At 42.8% G+C, this 17,477-nt stretch overlaps 1 pseudogene; it reads right to left on the bottom strand.

Annotated features, from left to right (window-relative positions):
* Positions 1-3,902: 3,902 nt before the first annotated feature.
* On the bottom strand, positions 3,903-4,486 carry LOC102845662 (annotated as a pseudogene).
* Positions 4,487-17,477: the final 12,991 nt, after the last annotated feature.

The raw sequence follows: 17,477 nt of genomic DNA, 5'->3' as shown, positions 1-17,477 counted from the left end.
CTGCACATCTGGCAGTTCTCTGTTGACATATTGTTCCAAACGTTTTTGGATAATTTTCAGCAGAATCTTGCTTGCATGTGATATCAATGACATTGTTTGAACCACCATAGTTTGATAAAATAATAGAAAATTAATTGTTGTTGTTATGTGCTATTATGAACAAGAGACTATGGTGATTATGGAAGAAGTCCAACTGCTTTGAAGGAACTGGCAAAAAGCAAGGCCCCAGGAATTGATGGGATACCAATTGACATATTTAAACTAACAGATGCTGCCCTAGATGTGCTCACCAAGTTGTGCCAATAAATCTAAAGAACAACCTCTTGGCCAACTGACTGGAAGAGATCTTTATTTGTTCCTATCCCAAAGAAGGGTGACCTTTCTGAGCATCATGTCCCTCTCCTAGGAATAGTCTCTCCTAGCTGTTAGGTAAAACAGGCTCAGAAACTAAAAGTAAGCAAAGAAGTTGTATTGTGGCTCTGAGGCTTCTGGGCACTGTTCTCTGACCCAGGCTGAAGAGAGAGGGAGTGACAGAGAGAAAGGCTGAAAGGATGGGTCAGAGAAGTTCTCACGTGGCGCAAAGAAGTGGTCTTTTAAAAGACTTGGGGAGGAAGGGGCTGTATCCTGGCAGAGGAAGTAGTCATATATCTCATTGATTGGCTGCAGCTGTTGCCACTCTTGGTGATATCCAGTGATGCTATTACGCAAACAATCACTTAGCAGAGGAAGTAGTCATGGAGCATGCTGATTGGCTGTGGCTACTGGCGCTAGCTGCTTGCGTGGTCAAGGGGGCCATCTCTTGGCAGAGAAAGTAGTCTTGTCAGTGAGTCAGACCCGCAGGTCTATCACTAACAACATGCGCTGAGTATGTGAGGTGAAGTCTTATAATTTTTGCCTCCAAAGTGCACTCTGGCTGTTCTCTTTCCAAGACGTATTTGTTCTTCTAACAGTCCATGGGACGTTCAGTGCTCTTCTCCACTATCATAGCTCAAAGGCTTCAATTCTTCTTCTGTTATCCTTACTTATTGTCCAGCTCTCAGATACATAGCAAGTGACTAGAAAGACTGAATCAGATACACCTTAGTTACCAAACTGACATAATTACTGCTCAGTGATTTGGAGAGTTTCCTAACTGCACACTTTGCCAGTGCAATACGTTTTCTAATTTCCTGACTGCTGGTACCAGAGTGTTAGATGCAGGTCCAAGTAAGATGTAGCTGTTCACAGTTTCAATCTTTTGTCCATTTATCATGATGTTGTCTATTGGTCCAGAGGTAAGAATCTTTTTTTTCCTTGACATGAGATGTAATCCATATTTAAGGCTATTTTCTTTGATCTTCTTCAATAAGTGCTTCAAATCCTCCTTGTTGTTGTTTGTTGTTATGTGCCATCGAGTCGCCTGCGATTCATAGCCACCCTATGTACAACAGCCCTAAACCTTGCTCTATCCTGTGCCAATTGCACTGTCTCTGACACTCCCATCCCAGTTATCCCAGTCACTGAATCAATCCACCTCATAGAGGGCCTTCCTCTCCTGCGCTGTCCCTCCACCCTCCCAAGCATGATGTCCTTCTCTAAGGACCAGTCTCTCCTCACTACATGTCCAAAGTAAGTTAGATGGAGCCTCAGAATCCTTGCCTCCAAGGAGCCACCTGGTTTAACCCCCTCCAGGACAAATCTATTTGTTTTCCTAGCAGTCCATGGTATTCTCAATACTCTTCTCCAGCACCACAGCTCAAAGGCATCAGTTCTCCTTCTATCCTCCTTGGTCATTGTCCAACTCTATGATGCATAACAGGTGATTGCGAAGACCATGGCCTGTATCAGATGCACCTTAGTCTCCAGAGAGACACCACTGCTCTTCAGCACCTTGGAGAGGTCCCTAACAGCAGACTTTCCCATGGCAATGCGCCTTTTAATTTCCTGGCTGCTGGTGCCAAGACTGTTGACTATGGAGCCAAGCAAACTAAAGCTGTGTACAATCTCAATCTCTTTACCATCCATCCTGATGCTGCCGATTGGTCCAGTGGTGAGAATCTTTGTCTTCTTGACATTGAGCCTCAATCCATATTGTAGGCTGCAGTCCTTGACACTCTGAAGCAGGCGCTTCAGGTCCTCCTCAGTTTCAGCAAGCAGGGTTGTGTCATCCGCATAACGCAGATTGTTGATAAATCGCCCACCAATCCTGACCCCACATTTCTCCTCATAGAGGAGAAGCTCAAATCCTCCTAGCTTTCAAATAAAATTTTAAAAATATCCTCCTAGCTTTCAGCAAGCAAGGTTGTGTCATCTGCATAACACAGGTTATTGATGAGTCAACCTCTAGTCTTGATATCACACTCCTCCTCCTAGAGTCAAGTTTCTTGAATAATTTGTTCAGAATACACACTGAATAAGTATGGAGAGAGAATGCAACCTTGATGCACTCCTTTCCTAATTTTAAACCATATAACATTCCCTTGCTCTGTTTGCACAACAGCCTTCTGGTCAAGGTATAGGCTTTGAACAAGCACAATTAAGTGCTCTGGGATGCCCATTCTTCTCAATGTCAACCATAGCTTTTTATGATCCACACAGTTAAATGCCTTTGCATAATTAATAAAGCATAAATAGACAGCCATTTTTAGTCATTTTGATTTAATTAACAATTAGTTGTGGGCTGGAAGCCTCTTGTTTAAACCAACTGGAACCTGGTAAGCAGGCCTTTGTGATTAAAATTTGGTTGGGCCCTTGAGCCTAGTGTAAAGACTAGTTTGCTAATAGAATTACAAACAAAATTATCAGTTTGTTGTGTTTGGGAAGAAGACTGTTCTAATTGGTACAGAACTTGTCCATCAGTTTGCTGTACTGAGATAACTTGGGATTGTTGTGATACCGAAAGCTATGCCACTGGTGTGTCAAATGGTTTTAGTAGAGTTTCCAGATTAAGACGGAGGAGGAAACAGAACTGATCATTCACTTCTTAAACACTAGGCCTCTGGAAACCCTATGAATTGAAGAGGAATGCAGATAGTTATGAGACTAGTGGAAGAGCCCAGATTGAAAGTCAGTCGAAATGAGGAAAACTAATGACAAATATCATTTAGTAATTGAAGCATGGAAGGTACGTAATTTGAATGTTGAAAAACTAGAAATTTTGAAAAACGAAATGGGACACATGAACATTGACATTTGCCCTGGGGTTCTACTTCTCAAAAACTCATCCCTTGACAACCCTCTGAAGAGAGGTTTCTATGCTGATGCACACAGGGTACAATCAACTTGCAAGCATCTGTTTTGGTTTGTTTGGAGACAGTAGCTGAAGGCTGTTTTAAAGTGGTACTCATCTACATACCTCTTTCCAAGGAACACAGTAGTCTTCAGTATGGATTGAAGCTTGATATCAGGAAGGCATTCTCACCCCTGGGCCAATTGGCAGCACCATGATAGATGGAGAAGAGATTGAGATTATTAACAGTTATGGCTTTCTCAACTCCACAATCAACACTCTTGGCACCAGCAGTTAGGAAATCAAAAGATAAATTGCCTTGGGTAAATCTGCTGTCAGGACCTTTCTAGAGTACTGAGAAGAAACAATATCATTCTAGAGACTAAGGTGTACCTGATCCCAGCCAAGCTCTTTGTAATTGCTTGCTGTGCATCAGAGAGCCGGACAATGACTATGGATAAAATAAGAAGAATCAATGCCTCTGAGTTGTGGTGCTGGAGAAAAGCCTTAAACATACCATCTATCACCAAGAAAACAAATAGGTCTGTCCTAGAGAGGGTTAAACCAAGTTTCTCCTTGGAGGCTAGGATTTCTTTATCTATCTATCTATCTATCTATCTATCTATCTAGCCATTCATTCATTCATTTACTAGAAACAGCTTTAATACTTGTGCTAAAATGGGAAGGAGGAGATTTATTTGCCTTTCCATGCCTTGATTTTCCTCAGAATCCCAGCCCTTCACTCTCTAACACATAGCCATCTGCATGGCCACACACTAGTTTGGCCTGGAAGCGATACGTGCAAGAAGCTTGCCCTGTTGGAACTGCTCCTCTTGAAGACTGCTGACTTGCATTCTAGTTCCTTTCATTGTATTTTTTCTGAATTTTCTTTGATTACTTTTGTTTAAAATCTCTTCCTCCTTAGGAGTCAGCTTAGCCCTCTTCTTGCAACCCAGGGATAGTGCATAGTGGGATTCATACCTCTGGCAGTACGGTCTTGGTTTGAACAAGCTTATTATTGGAGGCACTGTAGACAACATCAATCACCCTCGTTTTGTGAGTACAGCATTCAGAGCCCCAGGAGAAGTTCCCCACATCCAGTCTTAGGGCACGATACTTCTTGTTGCCTCCTCTCACACCAACTGTGTGTATCCGGCGGGGGCCAGTCTTGGTTTTGGCAGCCAAGTGTCCCAGGTCATACTTCCACTTCCTGTGATAGGGCTTTCTCTTGTCCCTGGTCTTGCGGTGCTTGTGCCAGTTGTCCCGGGAGATGCCCATCACACTGCACTGCCTGGAAAGAGCGAGGCTGGGATTTTGAAGCTCCATCTCACATACTTTGTGCATATGGTCAGGAGGGATCAATCCTTGGAGTAGGACATCATGCTCGGAAGGGTGGAAGAACAGCGCAGGAGAGGAATACCCCACATATAGTAACTAGGGCAATGGGCATTGGTATGTCAGAGTCAGTGAGACTGGCTTAGGACAGGGCAGGGTTAAGAGGTGTTGTACATAGGGGCACAATGAGTTACAGGTGACTTGATGGCACATGACAATTAGCAACAACATAACACAGTGATTCATCTGGGTGCTTAAGTTGTGGTGTCAGCTTTGAGTGTGTATTTGGGAGAAATCACTACCACCCACTACCTTAATGTCTAACACATAGCGGCCCTTGTAGGACAGAACAGCACTGCCCCTTTGGGCCGCCATGGCTGTGAATCTTTATGAAAGTGGACTGCTATCTTTCTCCCTTGCACTGTGATTAAGTCAGTTCCAACACACAACTGCTGCTCTACCGGACTTCTAAGGTTAAACATTTTTAATGGGAGGAGAGAGCCCATCTTTCTCTGCACTTGAACAGCAGAGAACTTTGGCCTTTGGGTTAACAGTAAAACTCTCTATGGACTACACCACCCGTGAAGTTTTGATTAGTAGACAAATGGCTAAACCGTATTATGTAGAAGCGTTTGAAATAGCTTCTGAGTGCTGCATAGTCTTCCATCATGTGAATATACCACAATTTCTCAATCCATTTGTTTGTTGATGGACATTTGAGCTGTTTCCGTTTTCTTGCTATTTACTATCAACAATGCTGTTATAAACACTGAAGTAAAAATCTCTGTGTCTCAGTCCCATTTTCTCTCAGGGTCTATTCCTAGCAGGGGAATAGCTAGGCTATGTAGCATTTCTATGTTCAGCTTTTTGAGGAAATGTCAAATTGTCTTCCACAGCGGTTGTACCATTTTCAGTCCCACCAACAGAATATGAGAGTTCTAATCATGAGTCTAGAAAGCATTATGATTCATGAACTAACTCCATCTCATAAGGACAAATAGTGCATATGACCATTATTGTAAACATAGAAGTATAACTTATAAGCTGTTACAATGTTAGCCTAAAATTTGGTGTGTGTGTTTTTTTAGCCATTACTTTAGCCTCCTGTGGTCTCCAGCTACCTTAACTACAGACATATGGTCTTGCAAATCATCAACACCTGGCTGTGGAACTAGCATAAGAGAGACAGCGCTTCCTACACTGAGAAGACAGCAAGACTTGAGGGAGATTGAAACAAGACCCTGGTCAGGGTGAGACCCTGGTGGGGAGACCCTGGTGATAGTGGTGGAAAGACTGTGGCGTTGCTGTGGAGAAACTTTGGCAAGAAATAATATGGAACAGAGGAACCCTGATATAAAGAAAGGTTCTAAAAGGCTTAAAGGTTTTTGCTGTCATTCCTGGAGGCTTGAAGGAGAAGCAGACTTACAACTGCTCTGAGGCAAAACTTGATGGATTATTTCGATTTGACTGCTGAACTGAAACCAAGACTTTTACTAATTAAGGAATTGTTTTGCTGTTAATCTGGCTTGGGACTGCTGGATTAAAACTGGACATATTGTGAGTTATTATTTGCCTCTCTCACTTCTCAACCTATTTCCCTAATAAACACCTCTCTTGGTACCAGAACTTCAAGTCTTCTAATTCTTTGCTCAGGGCAATTTCTACTGTATTATGCTAACTGTTAACAAGTTATTGTGTCCTTAAGTTCTATTACTGTGAATTCTGTAGGTAAAGTCTGTGAGTCAACAATAAATAAAGGAACCTCTTGCTGCAGGCATGGCTGTAGAGGCACCGTGGGGCTGGGCTAAAGGCTCTTTATGTGTTGTCTGCTCTGGGGCAGTGAGGAGCTATGTTATTCTCACTCCCTCTGGCCCTTTCAGAGAAATACTCACATCCCTATGTCCCTAAGACCCCCATGTCCCATTTTCTGTTCCTTTTTCAGATGTGCCATTGCACTGAGTAGCCTTAACTCATAGCAACCTTATGTACAACAGCTCTGAAGCCTGCTCTACTCTAAGCCAGTCTCACTGACTGACATACCTACTCTCATTGTCCTAGTTACTGTATCAATCCATCTCATCAAGGGTCTTCTGCACCGTCCCTCTACCCTTCCCAAGCATGATGCCCTTCTCCAAGGATCAGTCCCTCCTGCTCCTGTCAACATGTCCAAAGTAGAAAAGAGGGCTCTCCAAAATCCTAGCCTCCAAGGAGAAACTTGGTTTCTCCCTCTCCAAGACACATCTATTTATTTTTTTGGTGGTTCATGGTATTTCGAAGGCTCTTCTCCAGCACCAAAACCTCAGAGGCATCAATTCTTTTTCTATCATCCTTAGTCATTATCCAGCTGTCTGATGCATAGCAAGTAATTGTGAAGACTGTGAACTGGATCAGGCGTACCTTATTCTTTAGACTGACCTCGTTGCTTCTTAGTACTCTAGAAAGTTCCGTGACAGCAGATTTTCTCAGTGCACTTCATCTTTTGATTTCCTGACTGTTGATGCTAAGAGGGTTGATTGTGGAACCAAGGAAGCTGTAACTGTTAATAACTTCAATCTCTTCTCCATCCATCATGGTGCTTACTAATTGGTCCATTGATGAAACTCTTTGTCTTCTTGTTGTTGTGTTCATATTGAAGACTACGGTCCTTGATCTTCTGAAGCAAGTGCTTCAGGTCCACCTCAGTTTCAGCAAGCAAGGTTGTGTCATCTGCATAATGTAGGTTGTTGATGAGTCTTCCTCCAAAAAGTCCAAAGTGGTAAGAGGAGAGGGCAAGGGGTATGAGGGGGGAGGAGGGGAAATAATGGGATCATGGAATTTCTGTGGGCAGAGTGAGGGGGTGAAGAAATTAAGAAGGATCCAGTGGGGAACTGAAAAGATAGGGCAATAGTAAGCATAGATTACTGGTGATTAAGTTTATAAAGCACAGTGTATGGACATGATTGTAGGAAACACATTGTGATTGAAGGAATGTGTGAAACACAATGTATGAATAAAATTCAATGTATATGAGGATTGTATTCCAACCAATATAAAACTAAGAAAAGAAAAGGGAGGAGGGCACTCACATAAGACTGGCCAAAATGTTTTTAAAAAACGGCTTAACCATGCTTCGGGGTTGGGAGAAGACTGAGAAAGATGGGATAAATTATGCATATTGCACTGAAACAGATGAGAGAGAAAACTGTTTAGAAGGGATATATGATTAGATATTATTGTTATAACAGGAATACAGAATGAAGGCTGCATAGTGGAGTGGACTTGGGGACAAGGATTGTATAACAATGAAAGAATTTTTCTTTCACTTTTCAAAGAGAAGAACTAACTGGAGGGGAGGGGTGGGCAGGGAGAAAAGTGCAACAATGAATTAATGGACAGCCAAAATCTCTGTAAAGTTTCACTAAAATTAATAGTAATAAAAAAGAAAGAATAAAAAAAAATGTACCAAAAAAGTAAGGGAAAAAAAAAAAAAAGGATAAAGATGGGAAATCTCCTCCCAATGCCATTAAAAAAAAATGGCTTAACCACAATGTCCCCAGAACTCTTTGTTAGAAAGAAAGTGAGGAAATCAGGAGCCCTGCTGGCAACAGTGTGTTACAATGTGGACTGCTGACCAAATGTTGGTGAGAACCTACCAGCTGCTCTCCAAAGAAAGATGATCAGACTCCTCCCTTAGAGAATGGCCTCAGATGCCCAATGGAGGGTGGCTATGAATCAGAATTCCTTTGACAATAGTATTTCAAGAGACACCTTTTTCTTTCTTAAAACAAACCATTCTAGTATTGTTACCTGGGAGAGAGAGGGAGAAGAAGAAAATTATTAGATAATACAAATTACTAAGAGCGGTGAAAGGACAGCACAATATGGGACGAATAGAATATCAGACATTATAGGTATTGTGTTGTTGTTGTTATGTGCCGTTGAGTCGCCTGCGACTCATAGCGACCCTATGTACAACAGCCCTAAACCTTGCTCTATCCTGTGCCAATCGCACCGTCTCTGACACACCCATCCCGATTATCCCAGTCACTGAATCAATCCACCTCATAGAGGGCCTTCCTCTCCTGCGCTGTCCCTCCACCCTCCCAAGCATGATGTCCCTCTCCAAGGACCGGTGTCTCCTCACAACATGTCCAAAGTATGTTAGACAGAGCCTCAGAATCCTTGCCTCCAAGAAGCCACGGTTTAACCCTTTCCAGGACAAATCTGTTTGTTTTCCTAGCAGTCCATGGTATTCTCAATACTCTTCTCCAGCACCACAGCTCAAAGGCATCAATTCTCCTTCTATCCTCCTTGGTCATTGTCCAACTCTCTGATGCATAACAAGTGATTGAACTGATTGTGCATGAATGATTGAGAAACAAAGTGCTTTGTAAGCTTCCACTGACTCACCATAAAAACCAAAAAGCAAAGAAAAATCAGCCCTGGAGCTCTATCACCTCATCAGCTGGCTTCATCTGGGTTCTGCGGTGAGATGCCAACACACTTCTGACATTCTTGGGCAGGTGTAGAAGCGGACTGAGTGGTGGATTTCCAGAAGCCCCACCCTGCACAGTCTTCCCCTCACCAAAGGACAGTAACTTCCCCCTTATTTACTCGGAAATTAACTTATGAGGTGCACTTGGCAAACCATAGACTCCAGAAAAGGGGTTTCAGGAGTGATTGAACCGAGTACAAAGTGGCCAGAGAGATCTTTAATTGCTCTTTCTTCTTGAGCTAAACCGCAAGCGAGCATTAGCGCATGCTGGGCGGGAAGATGCCCAGGCGTCCATTACAGCAGGAGGGATGGTTTCCCTGAGTCCACGTGGAATCATCCCCAGCTGCCCAGATGTGCGTTCCTGTCCTTTACTTGGATAAGTTGTAATCAGCTGAATTCATTCATACATGATGATGCTATTACTTTCTAGCACAAAAGAGCTGAGCTGTCCTGCACCTGGAGGAGTGATGGTGCGGAGGGTGGGTGTGCATTCCTTCACCTGCCCTGCCAGCACTTTGCTTCCTCAGAACTGTTTTGGATCTGATAGACTCAGATGCCTGATGGTGGTGCCTCTTTGGCTAATTTTATCTGTTGTTGTTGTTGTTGTACACCATCAAGTCAGGATCGACTAATAACTGACTCTCTAGCAGGTTTTCAGAGGCAGTAAATCACACGAGACTTTGTTGTCCATGTTCTTCCTGGAGCAGCTCGTGGTGGATTTGAACTGTCTCTCTGGAGACTAAGGTGCGTCTGATACAGGCCATAGTCATTGCTATCACTTGTTATGCATCAGAGAGTTGGGCAGTGACTAAGGAGGATCGAAGGAGAATTGATGCCTTTGAATTTTGGTGTTGGAGAAGAGTATTGAGAATACCATGGACTGCTAGGAAAACAAACAGATTCATTCCGGAAAGGGTTAAACCAGGTGGCTTCCTAGAGGCAAAGATTCTGAGGCTCCTTCTAACATACTTTGGACATGTTGCAAGGAGAGACCGGTCCTTGGAGAGGGACATCATGCTTGGGAGGGTGGAGGGACAGCGCAGGAGAGGAAGGCCCTCTATGAGGTGGATTGATTCAGTGACTGGGATAATTGGGATGGGAGTGTCAGAGACAGTGTGATTGGCACAGAACAGAGCAGAGTTTAGGGCTGTTGTACGTAGGGTCGCTATGAGTTGCAAGCGACTCGACAGTACAACACCTTTGCCTTTAGCAGGGTAATTCCTTAGCACTAACATTGGACTTAAAAAACAACAGCAACCATGCAATCAGTTACAGTGACTCAGAATCAACTATTTCCGACCATTCGGAGTCATGACACCCCCAGGCATGCCAGAGGGGAAGGTTGCTCCATATTGTTCTCAGTGACCAATCTGACTGAAACAGATTGCCAGGCCTTGCTTCTTAGGCATCTCTCTCTCTTATGGCTGGCTGTTGTTGGGTCTTGCACGGTGAGCTCTGGCTCACAGCGACTTTAACACACGCACAGCAGAACACTGCTCAGGCCTGTGCCGGCCTCGCAATCTTGCTTGAGTACTTTGTTTTGGCCACTGTTTCAAGGCATCTCCTTGAAAGCCTCTCTTTTTCATTGACCTTTTACTTGTTATCAACCATGATGTCTAAGGAGGAAGCAGTCGTGTTTCCCTCAGTCATATTTTTAGATCCTGCCAACCTGAGGGACGTCTCTTCTCATACTTACATCTGTTTTCTGCTCTGGTTCATGAAGCTCCCACTCGCCAATTATTTCAGACGTGGATGACTCATCCTTCCTCCTACTTTGCCTTAGATTGGAATTTCCACTGATGTAGCTGCTGTTGCTGCTGATGGAAATACCCCGCTGATATCTGAAGTATTGATAGCATAGCTCGCACCATCACAGCATACATAAGCCACCACAGTATACCATATGTAGAGCTTGTCCATTTACCTGTCAAAATTTCCAACCTTTCCGTTAGCAGCAGATGCATTAACTAGTTACACTCCTCCAACAGAGTGTGGAAGTTATCAAGCAACATCACTATGTCAGATGGATCTTGTTTGAAAGCAGAGAATATCAGAGGAATGCCTGTCTGTGTTTCATTGACTTCACAAAAGCATTTGACTGACTGTGTGGATCACAACACATTGTGGCTAACCTTGAGGAAAATGGGTATCTCAGAACATTTGGTTGTGCTCATGCGAAACCTATGCTTTGACCAGGAAGCAGTTGTCCGAACAGAGCAAGGAAACATTGCATAGTTAAAAATTTAAAAAAGGTGTATGTTTGGGGTGCATCCTATATCCATACCATCAATCTATATGTGAAACACATCACTCAGGAAGCTGGACTTTATAAAGAAGAGGCATCCGGATTGGAGGAAGAATCTTCAACAACCTGTGCTATGCAGATGACACAACCTTGCTTGCTGAAACTGAGGAGAATGTGAAATATTTGCTGCAGAAGGTCAAAGACTGCAGCCTTCAATATGGATTGAAGCTCAACATCAAGAAAACAAAGGTTCTCATCACTGGGCCAATTGGCAACATCATGACAGACAGTGAAGAGATTGAGACTGTTAATAGCTTCAGCTTGTTTGGCTCCACAAGAAACATTCTTAGTACCAACAGGAAAAAAATAAAAAGACAAATTGCATTGGGAAAGTTTGCTGTCAGAGATCTCTCTAGGAGTACTGAGGAGCAACAATGTCAGTCTAGAGACTAAGGTGTACCTGATGCAGGCCATGATCTTTGCAATTATTTACTACTCATCAGAAGCTGGACAATGATGAAGGATGACACAAGAAGAATCGATGACTTTGAGAAATGGTGCTGGAGAAGAGTATTGAACATATCATGCACTGCCAAGAGAACAAAGAGATCTGCCATGAAGTATGTAAAAGCAGGCCACTCTTTCAAGGCAAGGATTTTGAAGCTCCATCTCACATACTGTGGGCATGTGACCAGGAGGGACCAGTCCTTAGAAAAGGACGTCATGCTTGGAAAGATGGAGGGGCAGAGCAGGAGAAGAAGACCCCAGACAGATGAAATGGATTAATGTAGTAACTGGGGTAATGGGGTATATGCATCAGAGACAGTGAAATTGGCTCAGGATAGGGGAGAGTTTAGAACTATTGTAAAAAAGGGTCGCTATGAGTCACAAATGATTCGACGGCACATAACAACCACAACAATATCACTAATTGCACACACAAGCAAAATTATGCTGAATATTATTAAAAAATGACTAGAATAGTGCTTAACAGAGAACTACGAAAATACAAGTGGGGTTTAAAAGAGACTGTGGCAGTGAGACAAAATTATGCTGAATATTATTAAAAAATGACTGGAATAGTGCTTAACAGAGAACTACGAGAATACAAGTGGAGTTTAAAAGAGACTGTGGCAGTGAGACATTATCGCCAATGTCAAATGAATCTTGGCTGAAAGCACAGAGTACCAGAGGAATGTTTGTCTGTATTTCATCAACAAAGGCTTTTGACTGTGTGGATCTCAACACATTGTGCCTAACCTTGAGAAGAATAGGAATCCCAGAACACTTGATTGTGCTAACATGAAACATACTTTGACCAGGAGGCAGTTGTCATAACAGAGAAAGGAAACATTGCATGGTTCATAATCAGGAAATGAGTGTGTCAGGGATGTGTCCTGTGTCCAAACCTTTTCAATCTGTATGTGGAACAGATTATTGTGAGGCTAGACTTTATGAGGAAGAATGTGGCATCAGGATTGGAGGAAAACTCACCAACAACCTGCATTATGCAGATGACACAGCCGTGCTTGCTGAAAGTGGGAAGGACCTGAAGCATTTGCTCCAGAATGTTAAGAACTTTGGTCTTCCATATGGATTGAGGCTCAACACCAAGAAAACTATGATTATCATCACGGGGGCAACTGCAGTACTATGATAGATAGAGAAGAGATTGATGTTTTTAACAATTTCAGCTTGCTCAGCTCCACAATCAATACTCTTGGAACCAGCAGTCGGAAAATCAAAAGATGAATTGCATTGGAAAAGTCTGTTGCCAGGAACAAAGCTTTGAAGAGTAACTATGTCAGTCTAGAGACTAAAGTGTGCCTGATTTTTGCAATTACTTACTATACGTCAGAGAGCTGGCCAGTGACTAAGGATGACAAAAGAATGGATGCTTTTAAGTTGTGGTGCTGGAGAAGTATATTGAATATACCATGGATCACCAGGAGTGCAAGCTATTCTCTACTGGAGAGGAAGAAACCAAGTTTCTCCTTGGAGGCAAGGATTCTGAAGCTCTATCTCACAGGCTTTGGGCACATGGCCAGGAGGAACCAGTTCTTGGAGAAGGACATAATGCTTGGAAAGGTGCACGGACAGTGCAGGAGAGGAAGATCCACATGAGATGGATTAATACAGGAACTGGTGTAAAGGGGTTAGGTGTGTTGGAGACAGTGAGGTCTATTCAGGATAAGACAGGGCTCAGAGCTCTTGTACAGAGGGATACTATGCATCACAGGCAACTCAATGACATATCACAGCACAACAACATTATACTACCCGGAGACTCCGTCTTGGACTTGTTAGATAACATTGAGTCAGCTTTAGTACAGAAACCTCATGTGCAATAGAATAAAATCCTGTCCCATCCGACACCATCCTCATAATCTCTGCTGTTGGGTCAATATTTCTGTCACTGTGTCAATCTATTTCATTGTGAGTCTTGCTCCTTTCTCACTGACTTTCTAAGTTACTTCCCTGTTAGTTTCATGGTAAGAAACTGCATTGTTAGTAATACAAAGGGACGTGGTTCGAATCCACTGGCTGCTTGGAAGGAGAAGTACAGACAATCTTTTCTATTTTATTAGTGAGATTACTGTGTTTACTAAAGCATCAACTATGAGTTGGTTCTGACTCAACAGTATATGACAACTACTTTGTCAAATGTGATGCCTTTCTCCAGGGCTTGGCCTCTCTTGATAACATACTAGAAATATGTGAGACAAAGTCAGCATCCTTATTTCTAAAGAGCATTCTGGTTGCCTTTCCTCCAAGAGAAAGTTGTTTGTCCTTTTGGCCACCAATGCTGTAGTCAATATTCTTTTTTTTTAATTCTTTTTCAAAAAAATTTATGTGTGTGTGTGTGTGTACCAGCAAATCAGATCTGGCTGGTAGAGGAGAAGATTGTTCCTCCTTCTCCAGCAGAGCATCCGGTGGATTTGAACTGTGCACCTCTAAGATTGCAGTATACCTTCTTGCCACTAGGCCATCAGAGCTCTCCTGTAGTCAATATTCTTTATCAACACCATAATCCAAAGGCGTCTGTTTCTCTTGGGTCTTCTTTTTTGATTGTTCAATTTTCTTTTGCATGCATATGAAGTGATTAAGAAGGGACAGGTGTATCACATTCCTTAAAAAGACATTTTGGCTTTCTAGCATTTGATCTTATTTAAAATAAAGTGCAAAGGCCATTTGTTTAACAGAGAAAGCACAGGCAGTGCTATTAGCGACACCTATGTTTGGCTCTCAGCCCTGTTACCTACCAGCCAGAAGTCCTGGCCCTTTTACTGCATCTTTGTCTCGGTTCTCTCACCCGTAAAGCAATGATACTACTGCTCTTCCCATAATTGCACCAGAGGATTTAAAAAAATGTGTGCTATGTGCCTGCAACAGAAAAGTTCTCAGCATAGCAGTGATGCTGATTGTGCAAAAGGTTGGCCGTGCTGTGGGTATAGACAGCTTGGTCTGAGACTGAAGAATTTCCTGGGATGTGGGAATTTCTGTGTTAAAACTAGGACATCCTGTGAAAACCCTGGTGCTAGTCCTCTGTTTTAGCTTCATGATGCTGGTAGAGCTTGAGTGGTGTAGTCTGGAAGGGGTTTCCCTGCTAACCCAAAGTGGTAGCTTTTTGTGGTTCAAATCCACCCGTTGCTCCTCAGGAGAAAAATGGGGAATCTCCTATGTGATTCACAGCCTTGGAAAACTGCTGGAGGGTCAGCTATGAGTCAGAACTTTACAGCTGTGAGGCAGAACTGTAATAGAATTACCACAAGGCAGAGATTTAACAAACAGGCAATTACTTCCTCACAGTTCTGGAAAGAGGGATGTGAATCCAGGGCACTTACTTACTCAAGTCAAGCCTCTCTCCTTTGGCTCTGGGACTAAATCATCCTGTCTCTTCTCCAGCTGCAGAGTTCCTCGCTTCCTTGATGATGTCTAGGTTTCATCAATCTTTCCCAAATTTGTGCTAGCTTCTCTCTGAAACTAATCTACTCTTTTGAGTGCCACATTATCAGTCTCAATGCTTCGAGTCCCTGAGATGGCCTCTTTAATATAACAATGAGAACTCTATTATCAAATGAGAATATCTCCACAGGCTTTCAAACCCTATAGGACAGAGTAAAATTCCTAACCTGCTGTCTCTACAGGATCATATTGTCAGATTTGTTTTTCTGAAAGGTGGTTTGGAGTCACCAATGTTTCTGTTAGTAGCCAATCACTTCACCATTGGCACCACCGGGCTCCTAGATACAGGTATGTTGTTGTTTACCATTGAATCGGAGCTAACCCGTAGCTGACCGTCCACTGGGTTCTTAGAGGCAATAAATCACACAGGATGAGACTACCCATCCTTCTCCCATGAAGAAGCTGGTGAATTTGAACTATATACCTTTGGGTTGGCGGCACAACCTTTTAGCACTTGATCCCCAGAGCTCCCTTATAGCTAGCTGTTGGAATCCTAACTCCGTCTGACACAGGTGAAGAGGTTAAGATTGCAACAGCTATTTTTAGGAGGACACAATTCAATGCCTACTTTCATCCTACTGAGGGGGTAACAACTGAGAAAAATCACACAGGCCCCTGCCTTCAAAACAAGATTTTGACTGGTCCTTCCTACTTTAATCAGGAGTGACTAAATGAAACGAGGATGAACCTGAGTTTATACACATTAGCATGCTGTTCTTGATGGCCTTCGAGTCGAGCATGACTCATAGCGACCCCATGAACAAATGGACTGAAGCCCCTCTACAACTATTGACATTTATCAAAGTTCACAGAGTTTCCAGAGGCATGTTATTTAGGAAGTGGTTGCCACTCCTGCTTCCATACACGGATGATAATTAGCATAAAAGAAAGAACAGACTGACAGCCTGCTAAGAACTTTTTCTTCCTCTTGAAAGCTAAGGTAGCATTTGAATTGGATAGCCACCAAATCTCTTGCTATGCAGAGTCAGAAACAATGGTGCCCAGCTCAAAGATGGCGGCCAACTGCACATTCAAAATGTGTATCACTCTCTATGGTCCTGGCCATGATTCAGTCTCGAGCATCAGGCTTCTGAAGGGGCTTCCTACATCTTTCTTCAATCTCTCATGCCAAGACTTCAACCCACCATTTTCCCTGATCTGGTTCTTTTTTCAGTACAATCACATTTTACAGCTTCAGGTCTATTTTCATTTTTCTGTGTTGGCTATGAATGAACCAATTTGAACTCATCCAAAGTCCTACCTCAAACTGCTTGTGATTTACTATGGAGTCCATAAAATGAACCCTTCTCTGCTCCTTTGCCAATAGGCATTGCTGACACTCTCCAGCATTTCTGAGCCAACAGCTACCATGAGTCCATCTACTTACCCGAAGCTCAGTTACACCTTGGGAGCTTTCCCTGCACGAGCTCTCCAGAGGTCTGGTTGGAGTTGGCAGGGAGGAATGAAGCTTGTTCAATCACTTAGTTAGTGCCCAGATTTTCCAAAATTACCTCTTTCTACAAAACGAACATTTTCATTTTTATGACAATGGACTTAAGCTGGGCCTCAGGGGGCCAATCTATTAATACAATTTCACATCCGTTTATGAAATTTTTAGAATCTCTCTTCAGGCATTATCCCTTTCATTAGGACATGACAGAAGAATTGGCAAACCCCAAAAGAATACATAGCTACTTTAGACTAATTAAGAATTTGGGGAGACAGAATGACTTATTACCATTGGACAGATTGAAACTCAGAGAAGAGATCAAGATACAGCAAGCCTACTTCTGAGAGTTCTACCTCACCCCAATTTGCCCTAAAGTCCTGGCTCTCTACTTGGGAATAGTGGGGTATTTTTGCTATATTAATTGTTCATACCAAAGTAAAGTGAGTCCTAGACATAAGTATGTCTAACTTCTGTTTTTAAAGCAGAACTGATAGAGATACACACAACAGGAAAGCAAGTTCAAAGAACACCTGAGACCCTCAATAAGGAAAGACTCAATCCTACAGCTAATGCCCTTATTACAACTTCCAGCATGCAAAACTGTGAGACGATACAATACTATTCATTCAAGGAAGCCACTTATGTTGGGTCTAGGCCACTAAAACACTGGGCAGATGGTAGATATCCAACAAATGAATCTTGATCTAAACAAACTCTTAATTAACCAATTGTGTTTGCTGTTATGTGCCTTTGAATCACTTGCGACTCATAGATACCCTATGTACAACAGCCCCAAATC

Source organism: Elephantulus edwardii, unplaced genomic scaffold, assembly GCF_000299155.1.
Source record: "Elephantulus edwardii isolate Elephantulus edwardi_28Jun2011 unplaced genomic scaffold, EleEdw1.0 scaffold00035, whole genome shotgun sequence".
In the NCBI taxonomy this organism is placed as follows: Eukaryota; Metazoa; Chordata; class Mammalia; order Macroscelidea; family Macroscelididae; genus Elephantulus; species Elephantulus edwardii.
This window is presented reverse-complemented; position numbering and strand designations above follow the sequence as displayed.